The sequence below is a fragment of the Gracilinanus agilis genome, chromosome 2, assembly GCF_016433145.1.
Source record: "Gracilinanus agilis isolate LMUSP501 chromosome 2, AgileGrace, whole genome shotgun sequence".
Taxonomy (NCBI): domain Eukaryota; kingdom Metazoa; phylum Chordata; class Mammalia; order Didelphimorphia; family Didelphidae; genus Gracilinanus; species Gracilinanus agilis.
The window spans coordinates 26918563-26938024 of record NC_058131.1 but is presented as its reverse complement, the minus strand read 5'-3'; positions in this window follow the sequence as shown (position 1 = coordinate 26938024).

Sequence of the window (19462 nt, the reverse complement as noted above, 5' to 3'; positions counted from 1 at the left end):
GCCATGCCCCGAGCTCCTCCCGGGCCCTGGCTCGCCCTCTCCCTGCCTTGCGGAACCCCTGGGCAGAGCGGTTCGGCCCTCCTCCGTCCCCCTGGCTCATCCCCGGCTGTTTGTCACCAGATCCCGCCCTGGATTCCTCTCGCCCTCCCAGCTTTGGCCTCTTCCGGTGTGCTTCGGGGACCCCCCACCGATCTGCCGCATTCCCGGCCCTCGTGGGAGCGAGGCCCGGCTTCTCGGTCCCCCCGTCCCCACGGTGGCTCTCCCCAACCTGTCCGCCCCTCCTCGAGCCTCTCCTTCGTCTCTTCTTCTCTCGGGGTACCGGGGAGCCTCTGCCCATCCTGACTTCCCCGAGAGAGCCTCCCTCTCCTGGGCCTCCCGCAGCCTCCATCCTGCCTACACACGGGTAGATCCTGGGCCGAACCTCTGACCCAGCATGCCTGCGTCTCCCTCGAAGCAGACACACAAAGGGGGTGACTGGAACGCCACGTTCTTCCCCAACACAGCATTCTCCCCGACTTTAGCTTCTTCTCCTCCAATCTGCCCCCACAGAAGCCCCCTGGCAGAGCCCCCCGACCCCCCCAGAGCCTGTGCCATAAAACAGCAGCGCCATGAAGCGCGCCTGGGTGGAGCCCCCCAGGGGGCCGCCACCGTGTCACGAGCCATCACAGACTTAAACTTCTCCCTCTGCTTAATGGTGCCCTAATTTCCTCCCTTAAACAGACGGTGCTTCACCGTTTCAGAAATTCTTTTTAAACAGGCTGGGCTGAGGCGGCGCCGAGCTGGAGGCACAAAGGAAGGCGCAGAAGGTATAGTGGCTGGTGTGGAAGAACTGAACCGGGCCTCGGAGCCGCGAGTCTGGGCCGGTCCCAACGGTGCCCCGTGACTCGGATTCCAGTTCCAGCTGAGCCCCTAACAAAGCGCCGAGCTTCTCCGGCCTCGCCGGCCTCGTGTCTGTGCCGGGGGACCCGCCTGCTTTCTCCTTTCTTCAGCTGGCAGAGCAAGTGCTTTTTTTTTTTTTAATTTTTTTAAAAAAATTTTTTTAAACCCTTAACTTCTGTGTATTGGTTCCAAGGCAGAAGAGTGGTAAGGGTGGGCAATGGGGGTCAAGTGACTTGCCCAGGGTCACACAGCTGGGAAGTGTCCGAGGCTGGATTTGAACCCAGGACCTCCTGTCTCTAGGCCTGACTCTCCATCCACTGAGCTCCCCAGCTGCCCCCAAGAGCGAGTGCTTTTTGGTCGTGTCATTCGGAGAAGCTTGGGAGACGTGTGAACCGAGCAGGAACAAAATAAAACACTTTAAGTCCAAGTCAGTTCAGGCCCACAAGCCCTTCCTAAACACTTGCCAAGTGCCGGGATACAAATACCTGCAGAATAAGAACATTCTGCCCATTCTACAGGGAGAGCAGCCAAAGGCTCCTGGTGAGGAGCCCCCAGAATGCTGGGGAGATGTAGAAGCGCAGCCTGGAGAGGAATGAAGGCTCTGGAAGGAAGCAGCCGCCTAGGAGGGGGCAAGGCCCGAGGGGGGCTTTCTCTCACCCTTGGACTCAGAGGACAGAATACAGCAGGACTGGCTCCCCTCACAGACCCTCCAAAGAGTGCCTCGAGCTCCTAGCCAGGGGAGAGGCGCATTTATCAGACAAAGCAGAGGGAAGAACACTAAAGCGCGAGGCTTCACCACCCTGGGAAGGACAGCACTAAGGGAGCACCATTGTGGCCCCACACAAGGAGAAGGGCAGCAGGAAGGGCCTCTGGGAAAGGAGGGGGTTTCCAATCCTCCCGTCGCAGGGCCAAGTAGAACAGGAGCCCCAGATCTGTCCCAGGAGAGTGTCATGAAGGGTCAGAGTGAGATGTGCAGCTGCGTGGGGTGAAGCGAATCCGAAGCGTGAGGCCTGTGTGTTTATAGCATCGTGGCTCGCCTGCAGCTCATGGGGTTCCACCAGGAGGGATTGAATACGTGTGTGAGGGGCTAGTCGCCTGCCTGGTACTGGCAAGCACAGCCGTCGTCCCGTTCATGGGAGGACCCAGACCCTGTTACTGAGCATCAGGATTGGGGCTCTGGCATGGGGCTGCTGTTCTGGCTGCGCCGGAGTCCTGGAAAATGGGCCTTCGTGGCTGCTTTGTCTGATAATTACATACAACAGAGAATGTGATGGGCTGAAGTGCCACCCTCTAAGCAGCCCTACGTCGGGACGTTTCCTGTCACAGAGCACTCCGTCTGCTTCCTCCCGGCTTCCCTCGGCTCCAGGCGCTGGAGGATGGAAGAGCAGCCTTGAACCGCTGAGAAGGCGGCTGAGCAGAGCATCAGAAGAAGGCCGTACGTGGAGCTCATCTAGATTTCGGTTATTTTCCCAATGGGATCGGCACACTTTCTTTGGACGCCACACACACATCCCACAAAGAACCCCTTCTACAAAGGACATTCTCTCCTTAGTGTAGTGATTCTTAGCAGCAAGACAGAGGGCGTGCAGCCATGCACAGGGCACAGCCAAGGCACCCAGAGAAGCTGCCTGGTCCTTGTTCCGGATAACCCCCGGCGCCCCTCTCCCCCTCCGCAGGCTGCTGTTGGGCTCCCTAACCTTCGGATTCACAAGTCCCCAGAGTGCTCTGTGCCACGGACTTTCTCCTTTTCAGCTCTGGACTGGGTTGTTGTCTGCTTGCATTATCTGTCCAAGAGATGTAGACTTCTACATCTGCTCAGTGGGCTGACTGGCCAACAGCACAGCAGAGGGTGAAATATATATATCTATATACGTATGTATATATATATTGCTATTATGAACTTGACAAACACCAGTCAACTCTTCATCTGTTTGTTCTTTTTTCTTACATGGATCATTAGGTCAAATTTTATAATCACTGTGAATCTCAGAAAGCTCCGCAGTATGGATGGTTTTAATCTAATTAGTCTGAGGTCATTTGCAACCCCAAGCACCAGAATGTCCCCCATTTATACTCATATAAAAGGCACACACACACAGGGAGCCCCTGCTCTATGGAGTACGCCTCCGTCTTCAAAAATAGGAGGATTGAGCAAAGTGATTTATCCTCCTTTATGTCTTCTTATGGTATGTCAAGGAATCTTGCATGAGCTGCTGAATCGAATACTTGTAAGCCCTCGAACTCAGTGGGACCTTCCATTTTCTGTACCTTTCAGTGAATGATACAACTGTGAAGATGTGGTTTGTAACAGAAAATTGTGGAAGCTTGACTTATTCGCCCCACTCATGATTCCATCAAGACTATCTTTGACACGTGTACAGATCAATCTCAAAGATTTTTGTAGAGGCGAGAAAGTGGCTGTATGCCAACGTGTTCTGGTGGTCTTGACTGTGCTAATTAATGACAAGAGCTATTTTTTGGAGGGGGGAAAAGGGGAGTGAAGAAGGAAGCCAACAAAAGTGAATGATCTATAAAGAAAATAATGATAAACAGCATCAACAAGGAATTTAAAAATGCATTAAAGAGAATAGAAAAATATTCTAAGGGAAATATAGACAAACAGGATAGCTTTGGAACTAGTAAGCCAATTTAATTATACTCTTTTTTTTAAAAAAAAGAACAAACTGTACATCATGGAGATCCATGGTTTTACCTTTTTCTGTTTGTTGTCTCTAGAAATATTCATCTTTAGCAGGGCCCGTCAGGTTCCTAATAACCATGACAATATAGATGAACATGCGTGCACACATAAATCTAAGAAAACAGACATGTGGGACAGTAATTATTGGTGTCCCCTTGATTCACTTTTTGCATTTTTCCTTGGTCTGGATTTGATTTCATTGGTAATGACAGGGCTCCCTTTACCCATACAGACACCCATTCTGCAATGTGTCCTAGAGCCTAGCTCGGCACATGGACTTTTCACTGACTCTCCCAGGCCACACAGTCATCACGGGTCAGAGTGACGTGGGGCCCAGGCTTGGCATGATGCCAGGTCGGCCCTCTATCTGACCATCCTGCATCATCTGTGGGTTTTTATTTTTTTTTAATTTTTCTAAAAATTATTTGGGAGCTTCCCCTCTGAGACATCTTGAAAATCAAGCCATCAACACCCTTGAAACTCTGTGTACCCCAAAGCCATTGATGCCCTTGAAACTCTGTGTACCCCTCCAGCTCTGGCCTCCTCAGTGTGTGCATGTCTTGATGATCCAAGTGCTATTTCCATCTTCATTTCCATGTCCTTGGGCAGCCCAGGGAGGCCTGACAGGGACATGGAGATTAGGAGTTGGCCAGTGCAGGAACTGTTTTGCTGGACTGAACACTCTTGTGAACAGGCTTTTCCCCCTTGCATACTCAGTGAAGGAAGGAGGGAAAATGGGAGAGAATGCAGATTTGAAAATAAAAAACTGATGGCAGTTACTGTGAAGTTTGTGGGATTGTTTTTCTATTGGATGATGAAGAATCATAAATATGTTTCTTTTTTATAATTTATATAGATGGATAAAGAATTCAGTAAGCAATTATTATGGTCCTGGCACTGTGTTAAGCCCCAAGGATATAAAAAGGAGCTGACATTCTCATGGAGGAAGATACCACTGAGGAGGGAACTGAGAGTGGCCCCGGCAGGCCAAGGCTGGAGAAGGAAGAATGTGTCAAAGACTTCAGGAGATTCTCTCAGGTGAAATGAAGGCTGGGCCGTGACTCAGGGAGGCATCGGCCAAAGAGCAGGGGCTCCCCATGGTGGTTTGTGGGGAAGAGAAGGCACTGAGGAGGAGGAAGAAGAGGAACAGGGAGAAAAGGGCTCATCTGAAAAACAAGAACAAGCCCACACGGCTTCTTTCCAGCAGATTAACAAACAAATAAACAGGCACAATGTTACCGTATGGCCTAGACCGTACGTGACTGTAGGTCCGCTCGGGAGTGAAAAAGGAAGTTCTGTGTCGGCACAACCTACCAGAGCCAAAAAGGCCACCCGGATCATGTTAGGACTTCCTCACATGACATGAAGGAAACAGGCTCAGGGCACTGAGGACCATCTACCCACAGCTGAGACTTTGAGCTTTTGAGCTTGGACTAGATACCACATCTCCTGACTTCTGCTCCTATGGATTTTCAGGGGGAATTCTGGGAAGATGGCGGCTTACACGGAGCCAATCCTAAAACCTCCCCGCTCTTTCCACACCAAGATAGAAAACAATGCGCTTCGAGAAGAAAGAGAACCAAATCTAACAACAGGACAGAGCAGGGGGAATCCTAATGCTGGTCAGCTCAAGAGGTACCCCAAGAAAAAGGCTTGAATTCTTGAACTGTTGGGTCTGAGGGCGTAGAAGGGGAATCCCAGGATGCCTCCCCCATGTGCTGTGCAGAGTCTCTAGCGGCCCCTGAAATCTCAGATCGGGTGGGCACACCTGCCGGGAGAGAGGGCCTTGCTGGCTCGGGACTCAGGGAGTTGAACACAGGCACTGGGGAGGTGACTGGAGGAGAAAGCCAGAGAAACACAGCAAAAATGCCCAGAAGATGGCGGCTTAGAGAGAGCCAAATCTTAGACCTCAGACCACTTGGCTTCGTCACACTGAGATAGAGAACAAAGGGCTTCAAGAAGAAAGAAAATCTGACTAAACACAAGGACAGAGCAGGGGGACCCTACTGCTGTATAGCTCAGCTCAGAGAAAACACTCCTTCTTGTCCTCTCACTTTTTTCCCCCCTCTCAAGGTTTTAGCCTCAGGGCAGATTAAGCAGTACAGACTAATCCAATCAATACAGGCTTAATCCCATCAATTGAACTGACAAGAAATCTTCAGAGGACAGAGAAAGTAACTACAAACCTCCATTGCCAGCTGGGGGAAGATATTTCATCAAAGTTCATTAAATCCATTTGCTCAAACTAGCAGAACAGTAAAGGAAAAAAACATAAATAAACAACAGAAAAAGAGAAAAGAAATGACAATTGACAGCTTCTTTCAAGGAAGTGAAAAGAAAGCAAATGAAACAGAAATAGAAGAAGAGGAAGAAGTTCCAGTGAATTGGACACAGACTTTGGAAGATCTCAAAATCCTCTGGATTTTCAGGAAAGAATCTGGAATACTCTAATCAAGCCCTACCCTACCTACCCAAATCTCATAAAACTCTCAACAATCAGCAAGTCTGGGCTAAGGGCCCCAAACAGAGAAAGGGGGAAAAGAGTCTTTAGCCAGTGCTCCCTTTGAATGGAGTATCAGGGCACTCAAATCAGAATATGCAAGAGAAATACAGGGGAGATAGGAGATCACCTCAGAGGAACCCAAACCTAGTAACAACATCATTTTGATAAGCTAGAAGCCCACTGAAATAGAGTGCATTAAAATAAAAATTCTCTATTCAAATATAACCTTTTCTTGTTTCTGAATTAAATGGTGTGAAAAGTAACTCTGTGACTTAGAGTTAGAGAAATCAGAGTTCCATAATGCATCTTAAAAAAAAAAAAGAATTCCACCTGTCTCTTCTCCAAATTGTTGAAGAGTAAAAGGTCCTTTATAGGAAATACCAAGATCCAGGAATGTACTTTGTTTAATTTATTCTATTTAATCATACAAATAACTGCTAAGTAACTTTCACATGTTTAATATTCATTAGGGAAAGAACTGCTTAATACTGGGGTAGCAAAGGTGAATTAAAGCATTAATCTTTTTCCCCTAAGTTTATTAAACTATAATTCTTCTCTAAATTATGAGGCTACCATGATGAAAATTACATAATAAAATTAATTTATTACTGAATCAGGATTAAGAAGCTCTCTGGGACAGACCTAATATCTGCTTGGAATTTGTCCAATGGATCATATGCAGCCAGACTAATTTATCTTCAGGGACAACAGCCTGAAAACTATGCCTACTTCTAGTCATGCTTATTTCTACAAGGAGTAATTCCTTAAAAAAAATTTAGGTTTTTGTTTTAAGTCATATCCTTTGAAACAAGGATGTGGGACAAATTTAAATATTTAAAATCTGCAAGTATTTAAATGATTTTAAGAAGCTCTTACAAAACCAAATCTTTTTCTTTGCTAGAACAGTATAGCTCAATCTTAAAAAAAACAAAAAACAAAAAACATGGGTCTTAAAGCTATGATTTGGATTCAAGAAATGGATTCTGTCCAAACAGGAAGAGGTGGAAATTTCAAAGAAGCAATTCTTCTATGAAAAATAACCTGAAGATGAAAGTCACTCTGGAAAACCATAGGGAGTAACTCCTTTGTTATAAAACATAAACAATAACTACTGTGTTATAAAGAATGTCATTGGATTATATCTTATAATATCTTAAAATGCTGTATACCCAGCCCATCTGATTGGGCAAAAATAAAATCTTACATCTCACAAATTCTCTAAATTTGAAAATTCCAAATTTTTGGAGGAGATATTAGTCACTGCTTGCCATATCAGATAGGTTTCTATGACAAAACAACTAGTGGTAGTGGTTGTAGTTGTGTCCAATTCTACGTGACTCCTTTTTATTAAGCATCTACTATCTGCCAGGCACCATCCTTGCTCATAGGCTAATGGAGAAGACCACATGCAAGGAATTATATTCAAATACATAGAGAACCAACTGGAAATAAGGGGGGAAGGCATTCGAATAGAAAAGGATTGAGAAAGACTTCCCTGAGAAGGTGGAGATGAGAAGGAAGAGCATTCTGGGCACGGGGGGCAGCCAGGGTCTCTGGAAGCATGAAGCCTGGGACGGGGCTGGCGAGGCAGGTTAGGAGGACTTTATCTTTCAACCCCAAGGGGACGGGGAGCCACGGTGACACGCCTGGACGTGTGCTTCAGGAAAGGCACTTTGGTGGCTGAATGAAGGACGGGCTCCAGAGGGCTGACAACAAACGATGACATTGCCCACCTCTTGACAAAGTGGAGATTATCGGAGATGCAGAAGGGGACATATTTTTTATGGACAATGTGAGAATTTCTTCTTCTAGACTATGAATATTTGTGACAAGAGATTGCTTCCCCCTTTTAAAGCAGGGGTGAGAAGTGGCAAGGAAAGGAAATAAATGTCCATTAATGGAAAATGAAAGCATTATTAATTCATCGTCGTTTTTTGTTTGTGCATTTTCTCTTCTTTTTCAAGTGTTTTCTTAATCAATGAACTTTAAGAATATAACTACTATCACATGCGTGTTTGCGTGTGCTTGTTCATGAAATTAATATTAAAACGGGGTCCTTTACTAGGAAACATTGTGACTCATTGTGTTCCAATATAAAAAAATACACACAGGCTTGACCCCCAAAGTCCAGTCAGTAAGACTCGGGCGAGTCCACTTATCCCTGACAGGGTCACCAGGGGAAGGGGAGAGGCTTCCTTTCTCATTCCTCCCCTGAAAAGTGAGTGGTATTCCCAAAGGTCTCATTCCCCTGCCTGGCCACCAGCACTCCTTCCTTCCCAAATGGATGTGAGGCGACTTAGGATTTCATTTGCTTTTCTTGGTCTTGGCCAAGTCCCCGGTTCTGGCATGCTCGTGCTTTCAGACTATACCTTTCCCAGCTGCTGCAGCCTGAGCTTCTAGGAGAGCCTCTCCATACCTTGGTTAATTTTAGGAGCTGTTTTTTGGGTCTCTGGCTGACTCTATTATGTCTTTCTTGAGGAGAAATGGCCAAGGAGGGTATCCCAGAAAGAGGTTACAGATCGTTCTGCCCTCCATGTAGGCAGTTTCTTTGCAATTTAAAAATAAGATCCCCCCACCATTTCCAGTTAAACCATTGTTCTTTGAACATAATCATGATCATACACATGATTGTACACAAATCATACATAAATCAAATATATAAAAATCATACATAAAAATGTTTTGTGAACTGAACCTGGTGAGAAAACAATTTCTTTCCTCTCTTCCCCACTCTAACAAAGGTAGATGCCTTCCCTTTGGGTACTTTTCAAGACTGCTAATATTTATTACATAAAAATTTTGTAGCACTCAGGACACCAGATGAAGTAAATTGTTGAATGGTGTGTTAGTGGCCTCATTAAATTCATTCGCCAACCAAAGATAAAAAATTTATTCTTCTTCTTAATGGTAGGGCTAGACGCAGTATTAATGGGAAAGAGAAATGGTCATCCCTTAGAGCTAGTTCACAGAAAGATGAACAGATAAAACTTTAACACTGAAATTTTTGTAAAGAGGAATTTTCATTTTATTTCTATCTTAGATGTTGCTTTAATGCAAGTTTCTCAACCTGGGCCCACGGCCCCCTAAAGGAATTTGGGGAGAGATTTCAGGGGGTTTGGAACTTGGATGGGAAAAATCATTTTTATTTTTGCTATTCTTCGGCTCCCTTTGTAATACTTTATATTTTATTTTATGTATTTAAGAACATTATTCTGAAAAGGGGCCCATAGGCTTCATCAAGCTGTGCCAAAGGAATTTAGGGAACAAAAACGTCTAAGAACCCTTGCTTTGATGTGAAACTAAAGCAAATAAAAGGAATAACAAAAGACATTTAAGTTACAAAAATAACATCTGTATGTGGAACATTCAAGAGCTTACGAAGTTGGCTCACAGTTGAATTTACTGATTATTCCTTAAAATAGTTCCACGAAAATGTGTTCTATTTTCTTCTTTCATTTCAGCCGAAACTATCTAATTATTAGGTAGATGAACTACTAGCAGCCATCTGGTTTTTGGTTAACACGGGAGCTAAAACTGCTCCGAGTTTGTGGAAATCCTATTTTCTGCTCAACAAGGCGTCCTTCTTAATGGCCTCCATGAACAAGAGAAAAAAAAGGGAATCACAGTCCACGCAGTTTCTGTTTGACCATAAAACCTGAAAATACGGGATTCCATCCGAAGGGCCAGAATGACTCTTAGAATCTTCTCACCAGTCAAAAGACAAACATGAAACCGTTTCTGGCCTCCAACGTTCATTCTCCTGGCGGGGAGCAACACGGTCCTGCGGCCACAGGAAAAGGAAGCCAGGAAGCTGGAGAACGGAGAGAGCCCGGAGAGTGGGGAGGCCCGGGAGGGCTTCTTGGAGGAGGTGGAGCCTGGCAGAGTCCTGGACAAAGAACCTGAGAAAGGAGAAGGCCTGAGGGAGCCGGAGACATGAGGGCCCACTGGGTGAGAGGGCGACGGCGGGCAGGAGGCAGCCCCAGGAGCCCCGGCTTCATCGTAGGCCCGGAGAGCCGCGGAAGGGCTCTTGCTGCAGGGCAGGGACTGGCCAGACCTGTTCCTTTGGGATGATTCTTGTGGCAGGCGCTTAGGAAACACACCGGGGAGGGGAGCCCCGGGGGGGGGGCCTCACCCACATGGCCAAGATGGCGCCCGAGGAAGGCCAGGGACGTTTGGAGGGGTACAGACTGGGGGAGGGGAGGGCACCCGCTGAGGCAGCCAGCCAGCAGGTAGAATCAGGGCTCTGAGGGAGGCAGCCCTGCCACCATCGCCCGCGGGCTCTCCCCCAAGCCCCCTCCCCATCCCACTCCCCCAATTTGATAAAGAACTGCGTGGCTCTGACCAGCGAGAGTGACGCTGCAAAGACGGCCTGAGGGCGGGATGGAAGAAGACTTGGAGAAGGAAAAGAGAAAGAGGGGCTGCTGAGGAGCCCCGGGGCGGCCTGCCATCCCTCAGAGGAGACCCCAGGGGGGCCCATCACCCCTCCGAGGAGCCCCCGGGTGGCCCATCACCCCTCTGAGGAGCCCCCAGGGGGGCCCATCACCCCTCTGAGGAGCCCCCGGGTGGCCCATCACCCCTCTGAGGAGCCCCTGGGTGGCCCATCACCCCTCTGAGGAGCCCCTGGGTGGCCCATCACCCCTCTGAGGAGCCCCCGGGTGGCCCGTCACCCCTGTGAGGAGCCCCCGGGGCGGCCCGCCATCCCTGGAGCCTGGGCCATCTGCACGCTCCCCAGCTTCTTCCTTGGGCTGTCCAGAGGGGAGCAGAGAGCTTCTTCTCCGGCTCGGGGTGCTCAGTGCCTAACACGAGAGCCTGCGGGTGTTCCCGGGGCGGCCCCCCTCCTTGGGGCAGGGAGGCGGGAGATTCGGCAGCTAAAAGGCCACAGCAGAGAAGCTAAAAAGGGCCTTTGGGGCAGTCGTGCTGTTAGAAGGCTTTTTCGCCGCCTGAGTGGGCTCTTTTCCACCGGTGGGTCACTGTCCAGACACGCTCCTTTGGGGGTGGAGGAGGGGCCGGAGGGGAGCCCCACGAGCCGGCTGCCCGCCTCCACGGACGCCCTTGCAGGAGAGGGTCGGCGCCCTCCTGGGCCTGCTGCCACCCTAAGCGGCGGGACGTGCCGGTCCGCCTCCTGGGATGACGGAGAGACTCCGATGAGACAAGAGCTTTGGAAGTGGCGACCCCCGACGGAGGAGACGTTATCCTTCGTGGCAGCTGGAAAAAGTGGACATTTCAGTGGCAAATATTCAGAGAATGTGAGCTTCCCCGTCCTGTGGAGGAGGCCGAGGGGGCCGCCTCGCTGCCGGGGCTCGCTGGGAGGAAAGAGAAGCTTTGAGGATGTTACACAAGTTAAACGCCACGAGGAAGCCATTAAGGAGGGCTCCCACACCAAGGAAGTGCAGCAGAAGAAATAATGGCGTCAATTATGGAAAAAAGCCACAAAGAAGCATTCTGACGGAAATCTGGTCTTGTTCCACTCATTTTATTTTTTTTTATTTTAAAAGAAAAAACTTTTTTTTAAACCCTTAACTTCTGTGCATTGGCTCCTTGGTGGAAGAGTGGTAAGGGTGGGCCATGGGGGTCAAGTGACTTGCCCATGGTCACACAGCTGGGAAGTGTCTGAGGCTGGATTTGAACCCAGGACCTCCCATCTCTAGGCCTGGCTCTCAATTCACTGAGCTACCCAGCTGCTCCCTGTTCTACTTATTTTAAAAGGGAGATGTTCTAGGCTTTAAAGATGTCATATAAAATCTAGCTATTGCTCTCTTTTTGAATTTACCCAAAATTCACAGATTTACTTTTAGTCACTTAATAGTAAAAACAGACTTCTTGAGACAAACCTTATTCTTGTTCTGGAAAATCTTTACTTCTAGAAGGAACATGAAACAGAGTGGTGGCCATTATGTAGGTGCTGACCTCATAGTCTTGGCCTGAAAGATGCTGAAGATGATTGTGTGACAATTTAAAGATGATGACTTAAAAATCTGCTGAATGAATATGCACCAGAGTTGCTTCCTACAAAACTGGCAAAGGATTAAACCAAAAACAACTTTAAGGATATTTAATGGACAAAAAGAAAATGACAGCCCGGGGACTTGTAAAATTGCATTCCACCATTAAAAAAAATAAGCCCAAAATGTTTGATGGATTTAGATGTATAGCTCCTCACCAGTTAATTCCTTCAATAAGAAAATACTTCCATAGTATCGGAGCAGAAGGGAAAAAGATTTGACTAGATTAGTGTCTCCTAAAAATATCAAAAATGATTTCTAGGATTTTACAAAGAAATGATTACTGAGGACTTAAATATCGACTTTAATGGATATAAACTACAGTATTGTTTTTTTAATTTTGAGTCTTTATGGGAAGAAATGTGGCAAAATATGTATTTGAAAAAAAAAGAAGGAAATGGTTCATAGATTACAAAGAAGCTTCACATTAAAAAAAAAACATCAAGAACACGTAAAAACAATCTAGTAGGCATGGGGAATGGTGAGCCCTATTAAAAAAAAAAAGAAATAAGATTACATTTTAGCAAAGAGAAAAGACTTGTTATTGATGGTGGATGTTATCCCTGAGTCAAATATCTGTACAGAGTCAGACCACAGAAACATCAGAGCTAATATAAAATGTTATAAAAAAAAAGCAAAATAATAATGAGAAATTATTGAACTGGGGTCAGCTGGGTGGCTCAGTGGATTGAGAGTCAGGCTTAAAGATGGGAGGTCCTGGGTTCAAATCTGATCTCAGATACTTCCTAGATATGTGACCCTGGGCAAGTCACTTAACTCCCATTGCCTAGTCCTTGCCACACTCCTGCCTAGGAACAAACATACAGTATTAGTTCTAAGACTGAAGGTAAGGGTTAAAAAAAAAAAGAAATTATTGCACTGAAATGGACAAAAAATAAAATCAACATCATTGACTATAATACTTTCACCAAGTTTAGCCAGTCTAAAGGAATTGCCATAACAAGGATACCAAAAGAGCTCATGAAGTGCCTTCATCAGCAAACATCTACTGCTAAAGGCAATAATGTTTTAGATCATAAGCTTATTTGTAAAATCTTACAAAGAAAGATAATGGACAAATAGGAATTGTATAACCGTATAAAGCAGAGAGAAGTGGGGGTGGGGAAGAATGACCATTTTAAAGAAAGCTTGGGAGTTAGAAAAAAAATCACAAAATGTAAAATAAATAATTTTGACTACATTAAACTAAAAAGTTTTTGTACAGGGGAGAGTAATGAACGTTGGAGGGGATATGGCAAAATTGGGACATTAATGCATTGCTGGTACAGTTGTGAATTGCTCCAACCTTTCTGGATGGCAATTTGGAACTATGCTCAAAGGGCTTTAAAAGACTATCTGCCTTTTGATTCAGCCATAGCACTGTTTGGATTATACCCCAAAGAAATAATAAGGAAAAAGACTTGTACAAAAATATTTATAGCTGTGTTTTTTGTAGTGGCAAAAAATTGGAAAATAAGAGAATGTCCTTTGATTGGGGAATGGCTGAACACATTATGGTATCTGCTGGTGATGGAATACTATTGCACTCAAAGGAATAAAGAACTGGAGGGATTCCATGTGAACTGGAACAGCCTCCAGGAACTGATGCAGAGTGAAAGGAGCAGATCCAGGAGAACATTGTACACAGAGACTGATACACTGTGGTATAATCGAACATAACGGACTTCTCTACTAGAAGCAATGCGAGGATCCAGAGCAAGACTGAGGGACTTATGAGAAAGAAAACTAGGCACATTCAGAGGAATAACTGTGGGAGCAGAAACACAGAAGAAAAACAACTGCTTGAATATATGGGCTGATGGGGACATTATTGGGGATGTAGACACTAAATGATGACTCTAGTCCAACTATCAATAATATGGAATTAGGTCTTGATCAATGATACATGTAAAATACAGTGGAATTGTGCGTTGGCTAAAGGAGGTTAGGGGGGATTGGGGGAGAAGGAAAGAACATGAAATATGTGACTAGGAGAAAATATTCAAAATAAAAAAAAAATAAAGCTTGGCCAAATGGTCATGAAGCAAATGCTTCTCAAGGACATTCACAGATGAAAATGGAAGTAGGGCTAAAACCACAAGAAAAATAGGAAATATTTGCCAGAATCATTTTAAGAAACTGTTTTCTCTCTTATTAAAGACTGTGGAACCATCACACTTGGACCCTAACATCACAGTCCTCAAGACATTTATAGAGGACATAGAAATGTAACTAAGGAAAACAGAGATGGGAAGAGAAGTTAGATTCAACCAAGGATATAAAGACGACCATGCTGGGGATGTCATCATTGTGAAGGCAATGAGGGACCAAAATACAAAGCATCTGAAGAACAAGATACCAAAGATGTGGGGAAAAAATCTGGGGCCTCAGCAATGCTAAAAAAAGGTGACCGCGAGGATACGAAAAGCTACTGACCCATCTGTCACTGTCCCATTTGTAAGGAGGTGGGCACATCCCTACATCCAAAGGCTTTCTGAGGCTCATCTCTAGGTGAATCAAGGGCATCCGTGATGAGGGCACTAATGGGCGATGCGGGAGGAGCAGGAGGACCCACCTCTGGCGGGAGGGCTGCTTGCCCGCCTCTCCCAAGCCTCCAATAAGCTGCAGCCAGCACAGAGGCCAAACCCAGCAAAACCACGTGGGCAGAAGGGCTAAACCGGACTGAGGGGGACTGACGGGTCTGCCAGTGACACGTGAAAAGTTCCCCTGGCAGAATGGCTGGATCAGAACAGTTTGTTCCAAAGGCCAAGAAAGAGGCTGGAAGCGGCTGTTGCAGGGCGCCTAGAACTTGGTCAGATATTGAAAAAGTCTCGTCGTCTTCTCCTGAGTCATCGCCGGCCATCCTGGCTGTGCCTTGAAAGCCACCGGAGTGAGGACTCGGGCAGGGAGCGAGGCTGAGGGCTCTGGGCGACGCGGCCTCACTTCAGTCCAATCCAGGCACAAGTCAAGACGTCCCCCCGGTGGAGTCCGTCACTGGAGCTCTTGAAGCGAAAGATGGACCGCAGGGAACGAGCCCGCTTTCTCAGACCATCTTCAACAGACACGACGTCCCAACAAAGCGAAGGGGGTCAAGAATCGAAGATTCCGTTCTGTGACTGTGACGAAGAGCATTAGATTTGGTAGAACAAACACCTCCTTACAATCTCTGTCTGTCTGTCTGTCTGTCTCCCCCCACCCCTTCTCTCCCTCTATCTCCCTCCGTGCAAAGTGTTTTCTCAGCAAACACGGATGTCGTTCAGTATTCCTTGCCAAACGTAACTGCCCAACAATGCTGAATGGGGAGCTCCCTGCAGAATCCAGGCTGGGAGGGACGTCCTGTCGGTCCACGAGAAGGTCTCGTTCCTAGAGGGCGCTGGGCTCACAGCTGCCTCCCAGAAGAGGCTGGTCATCCAAGGTGTCTGCCTGTCAGTCTCCCTAGGAAAGACCAAATGGATGAAGGATGTCCCTGGCCAGGCCTCGGCACCTATTTGGATGGGGACCTCTAGAGCAGGGGTCGGCAGCCTTTTTGGCCGTGAGAGCCATAAACGCCACATTTTTTAAAATGTACTTTCGTGAGAGCCGTGCAGGGCTCCCAGTGCCGCTCCTGTAACAGCGCCTGAAAAAAATGGACTTTATGGCTCCTGCAGAAAGAGCCGTATCTGGCCCTCGAGAGAGCCGGATGTGGCTCGAGAGCCGCACGTTGCCGACCTCTGGTCTAAAGCGGGCCAAGCAGGCCTACGTGGGGCAGAGCTGGGCCTAGAATGGAAAGAGGAAGAGGCCGGGCTCTATTTGCTCTTTAGATACGCTTTTTTCCAGCCTAAGCTTCCGTGAAAGGACAGGCCCAATTGGAACCTTTGAAGAAAGCCAGTTAGAGTCCGTCTCTCGCTCCCTTCAAGTCTTCCCCCTCTTCTGTCACTGTCTTTGCTCTGTCCAGCTCCAGGCACGGATTACTCCCACCATCCGCAGACTTCTGCTGCCAAATCATGCTGACTGGGTCCATGACAGCATTATCTGTAATGAGCATAAGCTTAGGAGCCTTTCTAATAAGATTAAGGATGGCGCAAAGATGTCCATCATCACCATTATTCTTCAATATTGCACTAGAAATACTAGCTATGACAATATAACAATAAGAAGCTGATGGAACAAGCACAGAAAAAGAGGAAATAAAACTATCTCTTTTTTGCAGATGATAGGATGACCTACTTAGGGAATCCTAAAGAGTCAAATAAGAGATTAATTTAAACAATTAACAACTTCAGCAAGTTATTAGGATATAAAATAAAGCCACATAAATCATTATCATTTTAGTGTATAACAAAAAAAAAAAAAAGCCCAGTGAGCCGAAAGAGTGAGACATTTCACTTTAAATAACTACAGACAGTAAAAAAAAGATTTGGAAGTTTAACTGCCAAAAACACACAGGAACTATATGAACACAATTACAAAACACTAAACACAAATAAAAACAAATATAAATAATTGGAGAAATTACTCACAGGTAGGCTGAGCCAATATAATAAAAATGACAATACTATCTAAATCAATTTACTTATTCAGTGCTATCAATCAAACTATCAAAGAATTACTTCTTAGATCTAGAAAAAATAATAACAAACTTCATCTGGAGGCAAAAAAACCCCAAGAAAAGGGAAGGAAGGAGGCCGAGATCTCGAACTACGCTACAAAGCTGTAATCATCAAAACAACTTGGTATTGGGTAAGACAGAGGGACGCATTAGGTGCACGATATGAGTCCAGTAATTTAGTGGCTGATAAACCTAAAAATCCCAGATACTGGGGCAAGAACTCATTATTCAACAAAAACTGTTGTGCTGAATGGAAAGCAGTCTGGCGGAAACTAGACTGAGCTTTGAATGTCATGCTGTTTGCCAAGAGAAGCTCAAAATGGGTGCATGATTGGGACATAAAGGGTGATGTCATAAGCAAATGAGTGGAGCAGGGCAGAAACTACTTATCAGATCTGTGGATAAGGGAAGAATTCATGACCAAATAAGAGATGGAAAGCATCGTAGGAAAAAAAATGGATAATTTTGATTATACAAAATTTAAGAGGTTTTCTAAGATAAAAGCTAAAATAGCTAAACTTAGAAGAAAAGCAGGAAATTGAGAAAAAAATGTACAAGTTTCTCTGATCAAGATCTCATTTCTACAATATGCAGGGAACTGAGCCAAATTTACAAGAGCCATTTCTCAATTGACAAATGGGCAAAGGATAAAAACAGGCAGTTTTTCAGAGAAAGACATCACAAAAATATCCATATGAAAAATGTTCTAATCACTAATAATGAAATAAATGTCTATTATAACAACTCTGAGATACCCACTTGCACCTATCTCACTGGCTAAGATGACAAAAATGGAAAATGACACATGCTGGGGAGAACTGAGAAAACAGTTACACTAGGTAGATCGGTGAATTAGCCCCACAGTTTGGAACTATGTCCAAAAAGCTATAAAACACTGAATATTCTTCTGACTGAGCAATACAACTACTAGGTCTATATCCCAAAGAAATCAGAGGAAAGAAGGAAATATATGTACAAAAATATTTATAACAGGTTTTTTTTGTTTGTTTGTTTTTTGTGGTGGCAAAGAACTGGAAACTGAGGGGATATCCATCAACTGGGGAATGGCGGAACAAGTTCTGTTATGTGACGTGTGAATGTGAGAAATAAGAGGATGGTTTCAGAGAAGCCTGGGAAGCCCTGGACCAACAGGTACAAGGTGAAGGGAGCAGAATCAGGAGGATGAGGCAGAGGAAAACAACTCTATTGTTATGAAGTCCAAAGACACAACCATTAAGCACAATTCCAAAGGACTCCTCTGGGGAGGGAGAGGATGAATTCAGAGACCAGAAGGAGGCATAGTTTTTTTCTCTTTCTTGTCTTGGGAACAAGGCTAAGGAAGGAAGCTGTTTTGCATAGCAATACATATTTGGAATTGATTTTGTTTTTGTTGCCTTCTTAAAGGGTGGGGGAAAAGGAGAGAGAATTTAGAATTTTAAAAAAATCTGTCTTAAGAGAAGACAGTCCATGGTGAGCTCTAGCTACTTAGGACCAAACAAAGAATTAGGAGCCTGACTTTCCCCTGACTAAAGTCTTCTGGTCACCCCAATTTTCATGCTAAGTCCTAGGATGATAGTGCTTTCAGCTCACCCTGATGGGTCCTTTGCAAAAGTAAGTTAATTCCTGATGTAGAAAATCAAAGTTTAGGCGCCTCAGTTCCCCAGAAATCCCTAGCTATTTGAGAGACTACAGAATTTCCAAAATCCAATGGAATTGTTTAGAGCCCCCGAGGAGGCTCTTCTCTCCAAGGACCAAGGATGATGAGTTTATAGGCCAAGGTAGGCTTCCTTTCTCCAAACTGGGACCTAGAAGGTTAAGGTGCCCCAAGACAAAGAAGGTGCGAGCTGGAGAAGCCTGCCAGACCCCCAAATGGTTTACACCTGTCTCAACATGGGGCCACCGGTTGTTCATAATAAATGACACTTTCCAGGCCTAGCAGGAAAGAACTTGATGGGGAAGAGTTGGTGAACCCTTGGGAAATTCTGGAATCTGCTTTAGAACAGAACTTGAAAACGAGTGATTGAATGTGCTCCATGGCCCAGGTAGGCCCAGGTAGGCGTTCAGGGCCTCGGAGCCATCAGGCCCCTCTATCCCAGCACGGGCCCTGCCTTAGATGAGCCTCGAAGCTTCCCAGGCCGTCCTCCATGCGGTCCAGCTCATGAGTTCTCCCATGCTAGAAATGAACCCCCCATCTGCAGGGCTGAGCCCACCCAGGAGGGTTCTGTGGAGCTTTGGGGCACAGCCGGGTGTTGGAGGGGGAGGGGATGGTGAAAGCCCCTCCGGCCAAGCTGGGTTGCATCCAGTGCCCATAGAGCAGCTGTCCTCTAAGAGAGAAAGTGTGCGACCTGTGCTCGCACACCCGCGTCCTCACTAGCCGTGTGCTTGCACACCCGTGTCCTCACTAGCCGTGTGCTTGCACACCCGTGTCCTCACTAGCACGGCTAGGCCAGCAGACTCTGGGTCACGGGGCGTCCTGGGCAGAGTTCTTCCCTGGCCCACCTTTATTGTTTGATGGTTAAACTGAACTCTGACAATAAGCAGCTGAAGTATATTGTCTGGGACAGCTTTCTGGGGCGGGTCTGGTTCTGGGCTGTCAGACTTCCAAGGATTCAGAATGGGTCACAGACATTCCACGAGGAATGAATCATTCTACTGTCCGTGCAGGATGACCAGCCGTCCGTCCTCTCTTCAAGAGCATTTTATGAAGCAACGAGCCTCCGCACACGGGGGGGGGGGCCTCCTCACACGAGGGGCTCTGCACACGAGGGCCTCGGCACACGGGGGGCTTC